At 47.1% G+C, this 17938-nt stretch overlaps 1 long non-coding RNA gene across 1 annotated transcript; it reads left to right on the plus strand.

The window, feature by feature from the left end:
• Positions 1-11091: 11091 nt before the first annotated feature.
• LOC140406129 (uncharacterized) lies at positions 11092-14264 on the plus strand. The gene is made up of 2 exons (XR_011939052.1): positions 11092-11340; positions 13940-14264. It is a non-coding gene; the product is annotated as an uncharacterized lncRNA (long non-coding RNA).
• The last annotated feature ends 3674 nt before the right edge of the window (positions 14265-17938 follow it).

Here is a 17938-nt window from a genome sequence, read left to right on the forward strand (position 1 = left end):
GACTTTAGCAAAGCCTTTGACAAGGTACCGCATGGTAGGTTGTTGCAGAAGGTTAAAGCTCACGGGATCCAGGGTGAGGTTGCCAATTGGATTCAAAATTGGCTGGACGACAGAAGGCAGAGGGTGGTTGTAGAGGGTTGTTTTTCAAACTGGAGGCCTGTGACCAGTGGTGTGCCTCAGGGATCGGTGCTGGGTCCACTGTTATTTGTGATTTATATTAATGATTTGGATGAGAATTTAGGAGGCATGGTTAGTAAGTTTGCAGATGACACCAAGATTGGTGGCACAGTGGATAGTGAAGAAGGTTATCTAGGATTGCAACGGGATCTTGATCAATTAGGCCAGTGGGCCGACGAATGGCAGATGGAGTTTAATTTAGATAAATGTGAGGTGATGCATTTTGGCAGATCGAATCAGGCCAGGACCTACTCAGTTAATGGTATGGCGTTGGGGAGAGTTATAGAACAAAGAGATCTAGGAGTACAGGTTCATAGCTCCTTGAAGGTGGAGTCGCAGGTGGACAGGGTGGTGAAGAAGGCATTCGGCATGCTTGGTTTCATTGGTCAGAACATTGAATATAGGAGTTGGGACGTCTTGTTGAAGTTGTACAAGACATTGGTACGGCCACACTTGGAATACTGTGTGCAGTTCTGGTCACCCTATTATAGAAAGGATATTATTAAACTAGAAAGAGTGCAGAAAAGATTTACTAGGATGTTGCCGGGACTTGATGGTTTGAGTTATAAGGAGAGGCTGGATAGACTGGGACTTTTTTCCCTGGAGCGTAGGAGGCTTAGGGGTGATCTTATAGAGGTCTATAAAATAATGAGGGGCATAGATAAGGTAGATAGTCAACATCTTTTCCCAAAGGTAGGGGAGTCTAAAACTAGAGGGCATAGGTTTAAGGTGAGAGGGGAGAGATTCAGAAGGGCCCAGAGGGGCAATTTCTTCACTCAGAGGGTAGTGAGTGTCTGGAATGGGCTGCCAGAGGTAGTAGTAGAAGCGGGTACAATTGTGTCTTTCAAAAAGCATTTAGATGGTTACATGGGTAAGATGGGTATAGAGGGTTATGGGCCAAGTGCGGGCAACTGGGACTAGCTTAATGGTAAAAAACTGGGCGGCATGGACTGGTTGGGCCGAAGGGCCTGTTTCCATGCTGTAAACTTCTATGATTCTATGAACTGAGGCTGATGTGTCAACTTGCAAATGTATCGAGTGTATTTGAATAGTTTGCAAGTGTTTCTGCTGATCTGCTGAGAGTATTTCACTGTTCGACATAAGAACACAATAAAAACATAAGACCCAGAGAGAGGAGTAGGCCATCTGGCCGCTCGAGCAGCTCCGCCATTCAATTAGATCGTGGGTGATCTTTTTGTGGACTCATCTCCACTTACCCTCCCGCTCACCATAAACCTTAATTCCTTTACTGTTCAAAGATATATCTATCTTTGTCTTAAAAACAGATTCAACGAGGCAGCAATAACTGCTTCACTGGGCAGGGATTTCCACAGATTCACAACCCTTCGGGTGAAGAAGTTCCTCCTAAACTCAGTCTTAAATCTGCTGTCCCATATTTTTAGGCTATGCCTTCTAGTCCTAGATTCACTCAGCAGTGAAAACAACCTCCCTGCATCTATCCTATCTATTCCCGTCATTTGTTTCCAGAAGGTCCCACCTCATTCTTCCAAATTCCAATCAGTATAGTCACAGTCTACTCTGTCTCTCGTCAAAAGACAAGTGTTTCAACTCCGGAATAAACCTGCTGAATCTCCTCTGCACCCCTCCAATGTCAGCACATCCTTTCTCAAGGATGGACACCAAAACTGTGCACAGTAGTCCAGGTGTGGCCTCACCAGCACCTTGAACAGCTGCAACATAACCTTACTGTTCTTTAAATTCCATCCCTCTGGCAATGAACGACAACATATCATTTGCCGCCTTAATCACCTGCTGAACCTGCAAGCTAACATTTTGCGATTCATGCACATGGAAACCCAGGTCCCTCTGCACAGCAGCAAGCTGACATTTTTTACCATTTAAATCATAGTCCATTTTGCTTTATTCCTACCAAAATAGATTGACTCACATTTACCAAACATGTACTCCACCTGCCAGATCCTTACCTACTGACTTAAACTATCTACAACCTTCTGCAGACATTCAGTGTCCTGTAAACTTTGCTCCAACACTCATCTTAGTGACATCTGCGAACTTTGACACGTTACAATTGGTCCCAAACTCCAAATTATCTATGTAAATTGTAAACAATTGCGATCTCAACACTGATCCACGAGGAACACAACTAGCCAATGATCACCAACAAGAAAAAAACTGTTTTCCCCACTCTTTGCTTTCTTTCAGTTAACCAATCCTCTATATATTCTACTGTATTACCCGTAACAATTTACACCTTTAACTGATGTAGCAGCCTTTCGTGCGGTACCTTGTCGAATGTCTTCTGGAAATTCAGATTCCTCACATCCGCGAGTTCCCCGTTGTCTACCGAGCTAGTAATGTCCTCATAGAATTCCAGACAATTAGTGAAGCATGACCGGCCTTTCATGAACCCATGCTGCGTCTGCCTATTGGGACACATTCGATCCAGATGTCTCGGTATTTCTTCCTTGATGATAAATTCTAGCATTTCCCCCACTACAGAAGTTAAGCTAACTGGCCTTTTGTCTCCCTCCTTTTTAAATCAGTGGCGTCATATTTGCTGTTTTCCAATCTGCCAGAATCGCCCCAGGTTCCAGCGACATTTGGTAAACTATCACGAGTGCATTTGCTATTTCCGCCGCCATCTCTTTTAGTTCCCTGGGATGCATTCCATCATGGCCAGGAGACGTGTGTACCTGTAGCCCCAATAGCTTACCCAACACTATCTCATTAGTAATAATGATTGTTTCTAGGTCCTTACCTGCCATAGCCTCCTTGCCTTTAATTATTGGCATGCTGTTTGTGGCTTATACTGTGAAGACCGACACAAAATATTCGTTCACTCCATCGCCATTTCCTCAATTCCCATTATTAAATCCCGTTCTCATACTCGAAAGGACCAATGTTGACCCTAACCACTCCTTTTCATTTATATTCCCAGCTACTTTAGTCTCTTAATCTATCTTCCTTTTCTTTATTGCTTTTTTCGTGGCTTTCTATTGACTTGCAAAGGTTTCCAAATGCTCTAGTTTCCCACTAATCTTTGCCACTTTGTTTGGATTATTATTCAAGTTTTTCCTTCGATATCCATGGCTGATTATCCCTTTTCCTGCACTGCTTCATTTTCACTGGAACATACCTTTGCGGAGCACTATGAATAAACTCTGAATGTACTCCACGTTTCGTCAATTGTCCAACCATGAAGTCTTTGCTCCCAGTCTACATTAGCCAACTCCTCCCTCAGTGTCGTCTCCTTTGCTTAAGCAGATGAAGCTGCAATAGGATTTTAACTTCTTACCCTCCATCTGTATTTTAAATTCAACCATACTGTGACCACTCCTTCCGAAAGGATGTCTACCTGTGAGATCTTTAATTATTCATCAGATCCGTCGGTGAGGCAGGGTCCGAGTCAGTTTAAATAACGTGAAGGAAGATCATTATTGAGGCCAAAGTTTGCAAGAAAATTTAGACGAAAATATAGAAGCAAAGGTCGGAAAAAATTGGACATGAATATTAAAACCATTGAAAATTACATAGGCAGCGACCTAGGAGAAACAGCAATAGAACAAATGACATTTAAATGATGTCACTATAGAACTAGGAGACAACGTTGCAGAATAACGATCATTTTTACAAACTACCTGTTAACTGGGAGACACAGTTACAGAGTAAGGATCATGTGTACATACTGCCTGTTAACCAGGAGATACAGTTACAGAACAAACGTCACATGTGTCAGCTCCCTATGGAACTGGCCGGCCGTTACAGAACAAGAGTACTGTAAGTAAGCTTGTTTGAGCATTTTGCGACACAGTTACATAAAATGTATTACGTGCATAAACCTCTGGGAGACTGCGAGACACGGTTCCAGATTAATGGTCATGTATATAAGCTCGCTGGAGAACTAAGAGTCACATTTACAGCATGAGGATCCTGCATATGAGCTCGGTGGTTGAACTCGGAGACACAGTTCCAGAATAAGGGTCATGTTCATTGCTAGCACGGTTACTCGTGATCTCAGGAATCTACAATGTTCCCAACTCCTTCCTTAAACCCCCTGGAATGGGAAGGGCCTATTCCTTGGTATCTGCCACATTTTAAAACTAGTAATTCCTCCATTAGTGATACACAGACTGTGTGAATTTTAATAAATCACTGCTCCTGTTAAATAATATTGTCCTTGAGACCTCTGGCATGCCAATCTCTTCCTCTATTGTAAATACTGAAAGCAATCCATCCTTCAGCATATCTGTCACCACCTTCTTTTAATTGAAAACAGCCCCATTATAAGATTAAAAGGGCCCACATATCTTCTAACTTTTCTCATTTTCCGAATAAAATTGTAAATGTTTCCTGTGATGCCGATGTTTTCACTTGCGAGGTTGCTTTCAGGCACCGTTTTTGTGGATTTGATTAGCTGTTTGGTCAGCCTTTCTAGTTGTGAGCATCTTGCAGTCATGTCTCTGTCATGTCTGCCATGTTGTGACAGCCAAGTTGACTTTTGGGCTGAGATAATTCAATCTGGTCTTTACACTCTGTGTGCCTGTATAAGGAAGACTATTTATACCATAAACTGTACACTGTCCTTCTGCTCTCATGTCTCACTCAAATACCTACTCCGCATCGCGATATATCCACCCGTATCTGTAGACACTCACCGGTCAATCTGGATAGGGGAGACGCAGTCTCAGGGGCCGCCACTGAAGACTGAAACGAGGTGAAAATTATTTATCTCAGAGGGTTTTGGATCTATTGAATTCTCTGTTCCAATACCCTGTGGATATTCAGCCGCTGAGGGTATTATCTTTGACACTGTCTCTGTAACTGAGGCTGCTGTGTCAATTTGTAATTGTAGACGTATCTTATAGATTTCAATATTTTGCAAGTGTTGCTCCTGATCTTCTGAGTGTATTTTCCTATTGGACATCGATCCCTGGAGTGAGGGAGGCTCCTAGTTAATTTAAAAAATATGGAGAAAGATATTTTGTAGACCTAATTTTGGAAGACAATTCAGCGGAAAATCTGTCATATAAGGTCTGAAATTAGTAAGACATAAATAATAGTTATGTATATATTTTACATATGGTTACAAAGAAACAGAACATGAATATAACCTAGATGAGGAACGAAGCGACACGTAACAGAAGAAGGGCCATGTTGATAGGGAGATGAGATCCAGGTAGAGGAGTCCAGGAGGTAGAGTTACAGGATCCTCAGCCCATGTACATCTCCAAAAGTTTGACATTCATTCCTCCTGTGTGGGTGGAATCGGGGACTGGAGAGAGGATGACCAAATTGACCATCGTACAGGCATCGGTCAAAGTGTGAGTAGGGGTCGGGCGGGAGGTGGGGCGGCTGGGGGCGGAGAAACAAATGGAGGCGTCATTGGGGAGAGTATAGTTACGGGCATTGACATTGTTTACTGTGACCAAGATGGATAATCTCGCAGGGACTGGTGCCTGCCTGGTGCACGGGTTGGGCCTTCTCGTCTGGGGTGAAGATGAACAAAGAACAAAGAAAGGTACAGGACAGGAGCAGGCCTTTAGGCTCCACAAGCCTGAGCTGACCAATGTAACCCACCCTTCCCCAGACACATCATCCCTCAAGTCGTTCTCTGTGGTGAATGCTGATGCAAAGTGCTCATTCAGTACCTCGCCGATTTCCTCTGGTTCCAAGCAGATATTCCCTCCGTTGTCCTTCACTTGGCCAACCGTTGAACTGGCTCATCTCTTTCCCGTTATATTTGTCGAACAGACTTGGGCTTTTTTTTAATCCTGTTTCCCGATGACGTTTTTCATGACCCTTTAAGCCCTGACTCCGAGCGTATGTTCCTTCCTGTTTTATTTAAATTCCTCACAGGCTTTGTGTGTTCCCAGCCATCCAGCCCTTACACATGCTTCATTTTACTTTGGACCTGGCTCACAATATCCCTCGTTATCCAAGAAACTTGTCCTTCTTATTCTTCCTCACAGGATCATCCCGGTCCTGACTTCCTTCAACTGACATTAGAAACCGTTCCACATGCCAGATGTTGATTTACTCTCAAACCTCCGCCTCCCCCCACCCCCCCCCCCGTCTCCCAATCTGGACTGTTCAGTTCCTGCCGAATATTGTTATAATCAGCCTTCCACCAAATTAGCACCTTCACCCGAGGACAACTCTTATCTTTGTCTAACAGTACCTTAAAACAAAATAGATTATGGTCACTCTACATGTAATGTTCCCCAACTGAAATTTCGAAAGCCTGGCCATGGTCATTCCGCTGTGCCAGACCCAGTGTGGACCCTTTCCCAGTTGGACTATCTATATATTGTTTCAAGAAGCCCACATGGATGCTCCGTACAAGTTCTACCAGATCCAAGCCCCTGGAAATAAATGCGTCCCAGTCAATATATGGACAGTGAATATTACCCCCCACAACAATCCTGTTAATTTTAAACCTTTACAAAATCTGCCTGCATATCTGATCCTCTATCTCCCGCTGGCTGAGTCCTATAGTAAAACCACAAAAGTTTGGCTGTACCCTCCCTGTTTCTGATCTCTACCCACATTGCCTCGCTGCATGATCCCGCTCAGGTCTTCTCTCGCGGTACTGCTGTGCACTCGGAGTAGGAGAGTAATGATCCAGTTCTAGTGGTCTACGTTGGTACCCAAGGCATAGCTAGAACTAGGACAGAGGTTCTGCTACGTGAGTGTGAGTTCTAGGAATTGAATTTTTAAAAAAGAGAACTGAAAAGGTAATAATCTCTGGATTGATATCTGAGCCACGAGCTAATTGTGACATGAGCCAGGGTTTAGAGAACACCAAAGTATATCATGGAGTTCACCTGACCCACAACTTTTAATAGATTTTGGTTATGGGGTGCACAAGGGCCCAATTTACAGGTGTGATGCAACAGAGATCTAAAGTATTTTTAAAACGAAACAATGTTTATTCTATGAATTCAGTTAAAATTTTATAAACTGACCAGTAAACGTCTTTCCAACTACCAACACTGATAACTCCCCAAAAAGATACTGTACTCTATAGGTAACTCTTAGTAACTTTCCTAACAACACCCATCAGCCAAAACACTTTTTACCAAAGACAGAAGGTTTGAGTTATTTACAGAGAACAGCTATCACTTTTAAATTATCAAGTGATGTGAACATCTTGCTTAACATAGAGAGAGAGAGACCAGTATACACCTGCTTGGTTTGAACGCAGCTCTCCAACTGAAAGTGAAACTAAAGCACAGAGCCCAAAACAGCCTCCAGCTCAAAACGCAGGAAGTAAAACGCAGAATCACATTCCAGATCCACCTACAAATGACATCGCTGCAGCCATTTGATAAAACACACTTTTATTAAAGGGACTGTCACATGACAATTGGTACTGGTAAATAAGATAAAGGAGGGAAAGATAATTTTTGGGAGAAATCGGTTCAAATCCATGTAACATTGGCACGTTCATCTGAATCATACTTGCACCAGAGTCTTGGCGAATAGCAGACCTCGGGCTGTAGGCAGGGCTTTTAACTAAATAGTGGCGCGGGGTGGGGCGGGGGGGGGGGGGGGGGGCGGGTGCGGGTGGTGATTCAGTTCTATGAAGAATGAGAAACTCCATCTAGAAGGAGAAGGTAGAAGTGCATTTCAATGGCGAGGACTTTAATTTAATTAAAGGGGCTGAGGCCTCCACAAAGGATAATAAAGTTTCCAGAACACCTAGTACAACAGTAGAAGGTGGCAGAAGTCTAACTTCAGCTGAAGCAAAAGAGGGGACAAATATGATAACGTAGTGGGGCATGGTGGCGGTCTATTCTGGAATGAGGGGGGTTGCACCTAATTGCCCGCATTATACGAAACAAGGTGAATAAGGTGGTCGCGCACATTGAAATTTGGCCGGTACGATGTTGGGGGCATCATAGACTCGTGGTAGCAAGGGGATCAGGGTGGGATTTGACTATCCAATGATATATGTCCTCCAGAAAGGACAAGAAGATGGGACGAGGGAACGTGGTTGTATTGTTCGTATGGAAATAAATCCAATTGATGGTCAGAAGCGATATTGGGTCGGAAGGCATAGAATCTGCGTGGGTAGAGTTGAGGGGTAGAAAGGGGAAAAAGCCTGATGGGAGTTAGGTACAGACGCCCTATCAGTAGTCGGGATGTGCGACAGAGATAAAAAAGGAATATAAGAAAGGCATCATGAAATACACGAAGATGGTGTTCCACTGTGAAGGCGGTGGCTGACTGGTATCGTCGCTGGACTCATAATCCAGAGACACAGGATAATAATCTGGGGACCTGGATTCAAATCCCACTCGGAGGAAACTCTGAGCGTGGCAAGGATGCAGCATGTGTTCTGGGTGAGGCACTTCAATGTTTGTCACCAAGAGCGACTCGGTAATACCACCACAGACCGCGCTGGCTGGGTCCTAAAGGACATTCCGGCCAGACTGGGACTGAAGCAGGTGGTGAAGGATCCAGCAAGAGGGAAAAGCATAGTTGACCTCTTCCTCACCAATCTGCCTGCTGCAGATGCGCATGTCCATAACAATATAGGTGCAAGTGACCATCGTCCAGTTCTTATGTAGACAAGGTCCCGTCTTCAGTTTGATGATACCCTCCATTGTGTTGTGTAGCACTAACAACGAGCTGAATGGAGTAGACTTCGAAAATATGTAGCAACTGAAGACTGGGGATCCATGAGGAGCTGTGGGCCGTCAGCAGCAGCAGAATTGTATTCAACTACAATCTGCAACGTCATGGCCTGGGATATCCCCCACTCTACCATTACTACCAAGACAGGGGTTCAAACCTAGTTGAATGAAGAGTAAGAAGAGAGCCTGAAAGGAGCAACACCAGGCGTACCGAAAAATGAGGAGTCAACCTGGTGAAGCTACGACACAGGACTGCGTGTGAGCCAAACATCGTACGCAGCAAATAATAGACAGAGCAAAGTGATTCCACAAGAAACGCATGAGATCTAAGCTCTGCAGTACTCCTACATCCAGCCGTGAATGGCGTTGGACAATTAAATAACTCACTGGAGGAAAGGACTTCACAAATATCTCCATAATGGAGGTGCCCAGCACGTATGTGCAAAACACAAGGCTAGGCATTCGCAGCAATCTTCAGCCAGATGTGCCGTGTGGATTACATAGCTTGGTCTCCTCCGGAGGTCCCAAGCATCACAGACGTCAGTCTTCAGCCAATACGATTTGCTCCACGTGATATGAAGAAACGGCAGAAGACACTGGATTCTGCAAAGGCTATAGGTCCTGACAATATTCCGGCAAGAGTACTGAAGACTTATGCTCCAGAATTTGCCGCACCCCTCGCCAAACTGTTCCAGTAGAACTCCAACAATGGCATCTACCGGCAATGTGGAAAATTGCCCAGGTGTGTCCTGTACACAAGACACCGAACCCATCCAACACAACCAGTTACCTCCTTATCAGCCTACTCTTCATCATGAGCAAAGTGATGTAAGGAGCCATCAACAGTGCTATCAAGCGGTACTTACTCAGCAATAACCCCTTCACGGATGCTCAGTTTCAGTACCGCAAGTGTCACTCAACCTATGACCTCATTACAGCCTTGGTTCAAACATTGACGAAAGAGTTGACTGCCAGAGGTGAAGTGAGAGTGACGGCCTTTGATATCACGGCAGCATTTGACCGAGTGTGGCATCAAGGAGCCCTAGCTAAACTGGAGTCAATGGGAATCGGGGAAAACCCTCCGCTGGTTGGAGTCATACCTGGCAGAAAGTATGATGGTTGGACATCGCTGCAGGAGTTCCTCAGGATAGTGCCATGGCCCAACCATCTACAGCTGTATTGTTCGGGTGGGTTTAAACTAATTTGGCAGGGATGGGAATCAGAACAGTCAGCTAGCAAGTGCATAAACTGGGTATGAGCATGGTACCAGTGTCAGCCTGGATAACAGGAAGGGTAGGCTGAGGGAGGTCGAACTCAGTGGGCCTGGAGGTCTGGAGTGTATCTTCTTCAATGCACGGAGTATAACAAGTAAGACACATAGCATACAAGCAAGCCTCCCAGTCAGGGTAATGGTGCCCCTCTAGTTCAGGTGTAACCCGCCCTTGTACAGGCCTCGCCTTCCGTGGAACACATCCCAGTGATCCAAAAAATTGAAGCCCTCCCTTCTGCACCAGTTCTTTAGCCACGTGTTCATCTGCACTATATCCCTGTTGCTAGCCTTGCGAGTACATGGCACCTGGAGTATTCCTGAGATTACAACCCTAGAGGATTTGCTTTTTAACCTTGCACCGAGCTGCGTAAATTGCGGTTACAGGACCTCGCTACTCCTTCTCCTATGTCATTCCTGCCAATGTGGACAATGACCTCTGTCTGATTTCTTCCGTTTGAAGTGCTCTGCAGCCGCTCAAAGACGTCCAGGACTTTGGCATCAGGGAGGCAAACTACCAACCTGGAGTCCTTTCGCGGCCACAGAAGCGCCTTTCAGACGGGCAGCAAAGTGGCTGCAGTCTTGAAGGGCCGAAGGGCCTGCTCTTGTGCTGTAATTTGCTTTGCTCTTGTTTTCCTTCGTTGTGACGTGATGCATTTTGACAAGAGTGATAGGGAGAGACTACACGGAAATAATGTCTCCGGTCTGAAGAGTGCTGGGATACAGTGTCCGGACCTACATGTGGATAGGGATCTGAAGATGGCCGTAGACAACGAGACAGGATCTGAGATACAGATGTGCTATTAACCTTCACAACAAAGGACGTTCGTCCAAATTCAGGGGTTTTGATGAACATTTTACAGGCACTGTGTCTGTATATGCACTCTAAGCACAGCTTCATTTCGGAGGGAGAGGCTGTCAGCAAGAGGAACACATCATGTGGAACACTAGCGAGGTACGCTGCTGTCCCCTTTACATTGTTCAGTTTAGCAGCTGTGTGGATCTGGCTTTGCTAAAGGTGACATTCATGGAAATAAGGCAGCATTAAGGAAAACAGTTTCCAATGATATCACCAGGAAGCAGACACGCCCGCTCGTGGGATTATAAAAGCAGCAACACTCCGCGATTAGATAGAGAGCAGATCTACACCAGCATTCTGACCGTAACTCTGACAGACCCCAGTGAAGATGCAGAAAGCGCTGTTCCTGGTGCTTGTACTTCTCGTGCTGATTCAGAGCAATCCTACTGGAGCGAGACTAGATATTATGGAAGGAAGTAAGAATCTCTCAACGTTCTCCAACACTAAAGCCGCTGGGGTTCATGCAGATTAATTTTAAAGCGATTGTATTTTCTTTGTGTGCAATAGTTTGATAGGTTAAGAGATGTGGATTGTGAGATTCTAAAACAAACTGAAGAATTCAGGATAAACAATCTCCATTGGTAAATCTCTGATATTTTAGTCACTATCGGAGTGTTTCGCGGGGCTTGTTGGTTTTGTGAGCTGGTCCACACGGATCAATAATGAAACCACAAGTTACTGTGCGGGGCACGATGCTGGGTCATAGTGGGATCATTGATCCGGAAACTCTGTCATTGTCCTTATTGCAGAATTCAGTTACTGCTCCTGGTCACTGACACTGCTACAGATTGTGAGAATGTGGACTGTGTGTGAGGACAGGATCAGCATCTCCATCAGCCATTTCTCCCCATTTAATTTTCACTGTACTTCGGTACAGGAGGTAGAGGGTGGGAGTTCGTACAGACCAGGATGTGGAGGGACGGAGTGAATTTGTACAGAACAGGATGTGGAGGGACGGAGTGAATTTGTACAGACCAGGAGTTGGAGGGAGGGAGTTTGTAAACACCAGGAGGTGGAGGGACTGAGTTTGTACGAACCAGGAGGAGGAGGGAGTGAGTTTGTACAGGCCATGAGGTGGAGGGAGTGAGTTTGTAAACACCAGGAGGTGGAGGGAGGGAGGGAGTTTGCACAGACCAGGAGGTGGAGGGAGGCAGTGTACTTGTACAGACCAGGAGGAGGAGGGGGGAGTGGGTTTATACAGACCAGGAGGTGGAGTGGGTGAGTTTGTAAACACCAGGAGGTGGAGGGAGGGAGTGAGTTTGTACAGAGCAGGAGGAGAAGGGTGTTAGTTTGTACAGACAAGGAGGTGGAGGGAGGGAGTTTGTACAGACCAGGAGGTGGAGGGAGGGAGTTTGTACAGACCAGGAGGTGGATGGAGTGAATTTGTACAGACCAGGAGGTGGAGGGAGTGTGTTTGTGAAGACCAGGAGGTGGAGGGAGTGAGGGAGTTTGAACAGACCAGGAGGTGGAGGGAGTGAGTTTGTACAGACCAGGAGGTGGAGGGAGTGAGTTTGTACAGACCAGGAGGTGGAGGGAGTGAGTTTGTACAGACCAGGAGGTGGGGGCAAGGAGTGAGTTTGTACAGACCAGAAGGTGGAGGGAGGGAGTGAGTTTGTACAGACCAGGAGGTGGAGGGAGGGAGTTTGTACAGGCCAAGAGGTGGAGGGAGTGAGTTTGTACAGACCAGTAGGTGGAGGGAGTGAGTTTGTACAGACCAGGAGGTGGAGGGAGGGAGTTTGTACAGACCAGGAGGTGGAGGGAGTGCGTTTGTACAGACCAGGAGGAGGAGGGAGGGAGTGGGTTTGTACAGACCAAGAGGTGGAGGGAGAGAGTGAATTTGTACAGACCATGAGGTGGAGGGATTGAATTTGTACAGACCAGGAGGTGGAGGGAGTGAGTTGTCAATACCAGGAGGTAGAGGGAGTGAGGGAGTTTGTACTGACCAGGAGGTGGAGGGAGTGAGTTTGTGCAGACCAGGAGGTGGAGGGAGTTTGTACAGACGAGAAGTTGGAGGGGGTGTATTTGTACAGTCCAGGAGGTGGAGGGAGGGAGTTTGTACAGACCAGGAGGTGGAGGGAGGGAGTTTCTACAGACCAGGAGGTGGAGGGAGGGAGGGAGTTTGTACAGACCAGGAGGTGGAGGGAGTTTGTACAGACCAGGAGGTGGCGGGAGGGAGGGAGTTTGTACAGACCAGGAGGTGGAGGGAGACGGTGAGTTTGTACAGACCAGGAGGTGGAGAGAGTGAGTTTGTACAGACCAGGAGGTGGAGGGAGGGAGTTTCTACAGACCAGGAGGTGGAGGGAGGGAGGGAGTTTGTACAGACCAGGAGGTGGAGGGAGTTTGTACAGACCAGGAGGTGGCGGGAGGGAGGGAGTTTGTACAGACCAGGAGGTGGAGGGAGACGGTGAGTTTGTACAGACCAGGAGGTGGAGAGAGTGAGTTTGTACAGACCAGGAGGTGGAGGGAGGGAGGGAGTTTGTACAGACCAGGAGGTGGAGGGAGTCTGTACAGACCAGGAGGTGGAGGGAGGGAGGGAGTTTGTACAGACCAGGAGGTGGAGGGAGTGAGTTTGTACAGACCAGGAGTTGGAGGGAGACGGTGAGTTTGTACAGACCAGGAGGTAGAGGGAGTCTGTACAGACCAGGAGGTGGAGGGAGGGACGGAGTCTGTACAGACCAGGAGGTGGAGGGCGTGAGTTTGTACAGACCAGGAGGTGGAGGGCGTGAGTTTGTACAGACCAGGAGGTGGAGGGAGTGAGTTTGTACAGACCAGGAGGTGGAGGGAGTGAGTTTGTACAGACCAAGAGATGGAGAGACGGAGTGGGCTTTTTCAAGTTCTGGAGTGGGAGGCTGTAAACTGTGGAATATTATTATATACAACAAACCTAATGTTGCTGCTTTGTGCCGAGTGTGCCCCTGTCAGGCTGACAGATTCTGCTTTCTGTTTTCTCATTGTTCTCCATCAGGCTGAATAACCCGTATTTAATTCCTTCATCATGTTTTCTTTTACTTTTAGGGGGTTATCGTTCAAAACATCCGCCGAGTGACGTGACCAGACTCAGTGATGTGCCAATCACTGAGAAGATGATACCTGACGTTCCCCTTTCCCGGAAAAAAAAAAAATTCTATCGAAAGATGAATGGTCAAAATCGGATTGAAGGTAAAGATGAATGATCCAGTGAGGGGCGACCATCAACCCGGGATCTCCATGTTCTCACTGAAAGGAAGCTTCTTTCCTGGACAACAGGCTAATTTATTACTTCACTCCTCTAACACCTGACCTTGTATTCCTGCTGTCTGGATAATGGCCTGTAATCAGAAATAAAACTTACTGCATTGGTCACTGCTTCATGTCTTGTTAACCCTCAGGATCAGGCTGTCTGTAGCGAAGGTGTCCGGTTTGAATTGAGGCTGGAAACAGATGTGTACATTCCAGATAAAGGGGAGGGGAGGTCGATGCAAATGGTCTGAGATAAGATAGGGGGCCACAATATCAGCTCTCTGACCACTTACATGTGAGGATGTCTCAAGTACTGGGCTATGGAGAACGAGCTGGGGGTCTGGAAGTGATAGAAGGTAACCATGGAAATGGTTCTGGAGCTCGGCAATTGATTCAGAAAATAGGGAAGGGATTTAGTGGGTGGGTAAGAGGATGGTGAAGTGATTCAGAGGATGGTGCAGGAGATCAGAGTGTGGAGGAAATGTTCAGTGGGTGCTGAGGTTTGCTTTCATTTTTCACGGCACCCCGGATGTTTTCAGGTGACCACAAAAGTTTTCCCGGAACCGTTAACGGTTTCTAGGCGCCGTAAAGTGTTTCAGAACACCGTTGCGGGTTTCTCGGCATCATGGACGGGGTCAGGACACAGTGAAGGGTCTCTGGGCGCCATGGAGGGGGTCAGGGCACCGTGAAGGGTCTCTGGGCGCCATGGAGGGGGTCTGGGCACCATGAAGGGTCTCTAGGTGCCATGGAGTGGTTCAGGGCATCGTCACGGGTCCCTGGGCGCTTTGGAGGGGTGTAGAGCACCGTTAAGGGTTTCCAGGCGCCAAGGATGGGTGCAGGGCACCATTATGGGCCTCTTGGCGCCATGGAGGAGGGCTGGGCGCTGGGAAGGATTCCAGGCGCTACGGGGGGTGGCAGGGCACCGTGAAGTGTCTCTAGGCGCCATGGGGGAGTTCAGGAAACCGTGAAGGTTCTCTCGGCGCCATGGAGGGCTTCAGGACACCGTGAAGGGTCTCTCGGCGCCATGGAGGGGCTCAGGGCACTGTGAAGAACCTCTCGGCGCCATGGAGGGCTTCAGGGCACCGTGAAGGGTCTCGAGGCGCCATGGAGGGGCTCAGGGCACTGTGAAGAACCTCTCGGCGCCATGGAGGGCTTCAGGACACCGTGAAGGGTCTCTAGTCCCCATGGGGGAGGGGGGGGGGGGGGGCAGGGGGTTCCGAACACCATGCGTGGTTGTAGGTTACCGCAAAGGTAGAGGACTGGGAAAGGTTTTAGCGGACGGAACGATATTCGCTCTGGAGGGGAAGAGGTTTTCTGCGTCACAGATGGATTGATCTTGCTCCAAGATATTTGAACGGTCGGAGGGAGAAGAATAGTGAGGGGAATTTCCAGTGAGTGCAGATGGAGCTGGGAAACGTTTCAGCGGAGAGAAAAGCGGTGGTGACAGGGGTCAAGGGAACTTTCAATGGGTGGGGAGGGAATGAGGAGCTAAGGAAGATTTTCAGTATGTTTAGAAAGGATTCGGAGAGATGGGAATGACTGTCACCGGGTGCGGAAGGCAAAGAGAGGGTGGGGACAAGATTCGGTGACTGCCAAAAGGTATCAGGAATAGGTGTAGAGGGGAGGCGGTGGCGTTGTGGTATTTCCATTGGACGAGTTAAGGAAAGACTCAGAGACCCTAAGCACTGCTCTGGGGACGCAGGTTCAAGTCCCACCATGGCAGATGGTGACATTTGAATTCACTGAAATCTGATGGTGACCATGAAACAATTGTCTGTTGTCGTAAAAACCCATCTGGTTCACAAATGTCCTTCCGGGAGGAAACCTGCCGCCTTTACCTGGTCCGGCCTACATGTGACATCAGACCCACATCTATGTTGTTGACTATTAACTGCTGCAACATTGAGGATTGGCCGAAAATTATGGCACAGACTGCGGTGCCCACATCCCATGAACGAAGTTTAAAAAAGATCTTTGAATGAGTGTCCTACATGAAGCGGAGACTAACATTAAAAATATATCCGTTTTAGAAATAGTTTATTGAACCAGTGTCCTGAATTTAACAGAGACTATTTAAGCCATGTACAATATTAAACACAAACTACTACAACAATGTGAGGTCATTTAAACAATGCCACACATTAAATAGACGAATTAAACAGTTTCCTACATTAAACTGCGTCTATTTAAATACAGTCCGACATTCAAAAGAGATGATTGAAAAAGTGTTCTCCACTCAACAGAGAAACTAAAATAGTGCCCTGCACTACATTAAAGGGAGAACATTTAAATAGTGACCTCCAGTCAGCACAGATTATTTAAAAGATTATTTTAAAGAATTACTTTAAAGAGCCGATTTTAATAGTGCTTTCCCCGCAAAAATGGCCATTTAAACAGTTTCAAGAACAAAGAAATGTACAGCACAGGAACAGGCCCTTCGTCCCTCCATGCTGACCTTGCTGCCCGACTAAACTACAATCTTCTACACTTCCTGGGTCCGTATCCCTCTATTCCCATCCTATTCGTGTATTTGTCAAGATGCCCCTCAAATGTCACTATCGTCCCTGCTTCCACCACCTCCTCCGGCAGCGAGTTCCAGGCACCCACTACCCTCTGCGTAAAAAACTTGTCTCGTACATCTACTCTAAACCTTGCCCCTCTCACTTTAAACCTATGCCCCCTAGTAATTGACCCCTCTACCCTGGGGAAAAGCCTCTGACTATCCACTCTGTCTATGCCCCTCATAATTTCGTAGACCTCTATCAGGTCTCCCCTCAACCTCCTTCGTTCCAGTGAGAACAAACCGAGTTTATTCAACCGCTCCTCATACCTAATGCCCTCCATACCAGGCAACATTCTGGTAAATCTCTTCTGCACCCTCTCTAAAGCCTCCACATCCTTCTGGTAGTGTGGCGACCAGAATTGAACACTATACTCCAAGTGTGGCCTAACTAAGGTTCAATACAGCTGCAACATAGAACATAGAACATAGAACATAGAAAATACAGCACAGAACAGGCCCTTCGGCCCACGATGTTGTGCCGAACCTTTGTCCTAGATTAATCATAGATTATCATTGAATTTACAGAGCAGAAGGAGGCCACTCGGCCCCCCGAGCCCGCACCGGCTCTTGGAAAGAGCGCCCTACCCAAACTCAACACCTTCACCCAACACCAAGGGCAATTTGGACATTAAGGGCAATTTATCATTGGCCAATTCACCTAACCTGCACATCTTTGGATTGTGGGAGGAAACCGGAGCACCCAGAGGAAACCCACGCAGACACGGGGAGGACGTGCAGACTCCGCACAGTCAGTGACCCAAGACGGAATCGAAACTGGGACCCTGGAGCTGTGAAGCAATTGTGCTATCCACAATGCTACCGTGCTGCCCTTGAGAACAAATAAATCTACACGATATCATTTAACCGTAATCCATGTCCCTATCCAATAGCTGTCTGTGCGGAGTTTGCACGTTCTCCCCGTGTCCGCGTGGGTTTCCTCCGGGTGCTCCGGTTTCCTCCCACAGTCCAAAGACGTGCAGGTTAGGTGGATTGGCCATGCTAAAATTACCCGTAGTGTCCATAAGGGTTGGGAGGGGTTATTGGGTTGCGGGGATAAGGTGGAAGTGAGGGATTAATGTGGGTCGGTGCAGACTCGATGGGCCGAATGGCCTCCTTCTGCACTGTATGTTCTATGTAATCTATGAAGGTCCCTAATGTTTCCGACTCAACTACTTCCACAGGCAGTGCATTCCATGCCCCCACTACTCTCTGGGTAAAGAACCTACCTCTGA

The sequence above is a fragment of the Scyliorhinus torazame genome, unplaced genomic scaffold, assembly GCF_047496885.1.
Source record: "Scyliorhinus torazame isolate Kashiwa2021f unplaced genomic scaffold, sScyTor2.1 scaffold_279, whole genome shotgun sequence".
NCBI lineage: Eukaryota > Metazoa > Chordata > Chondrichthyes > Carcharhiniformes > Scyliorhinidae > Scyliorhinus > Scyliorhinus torazame.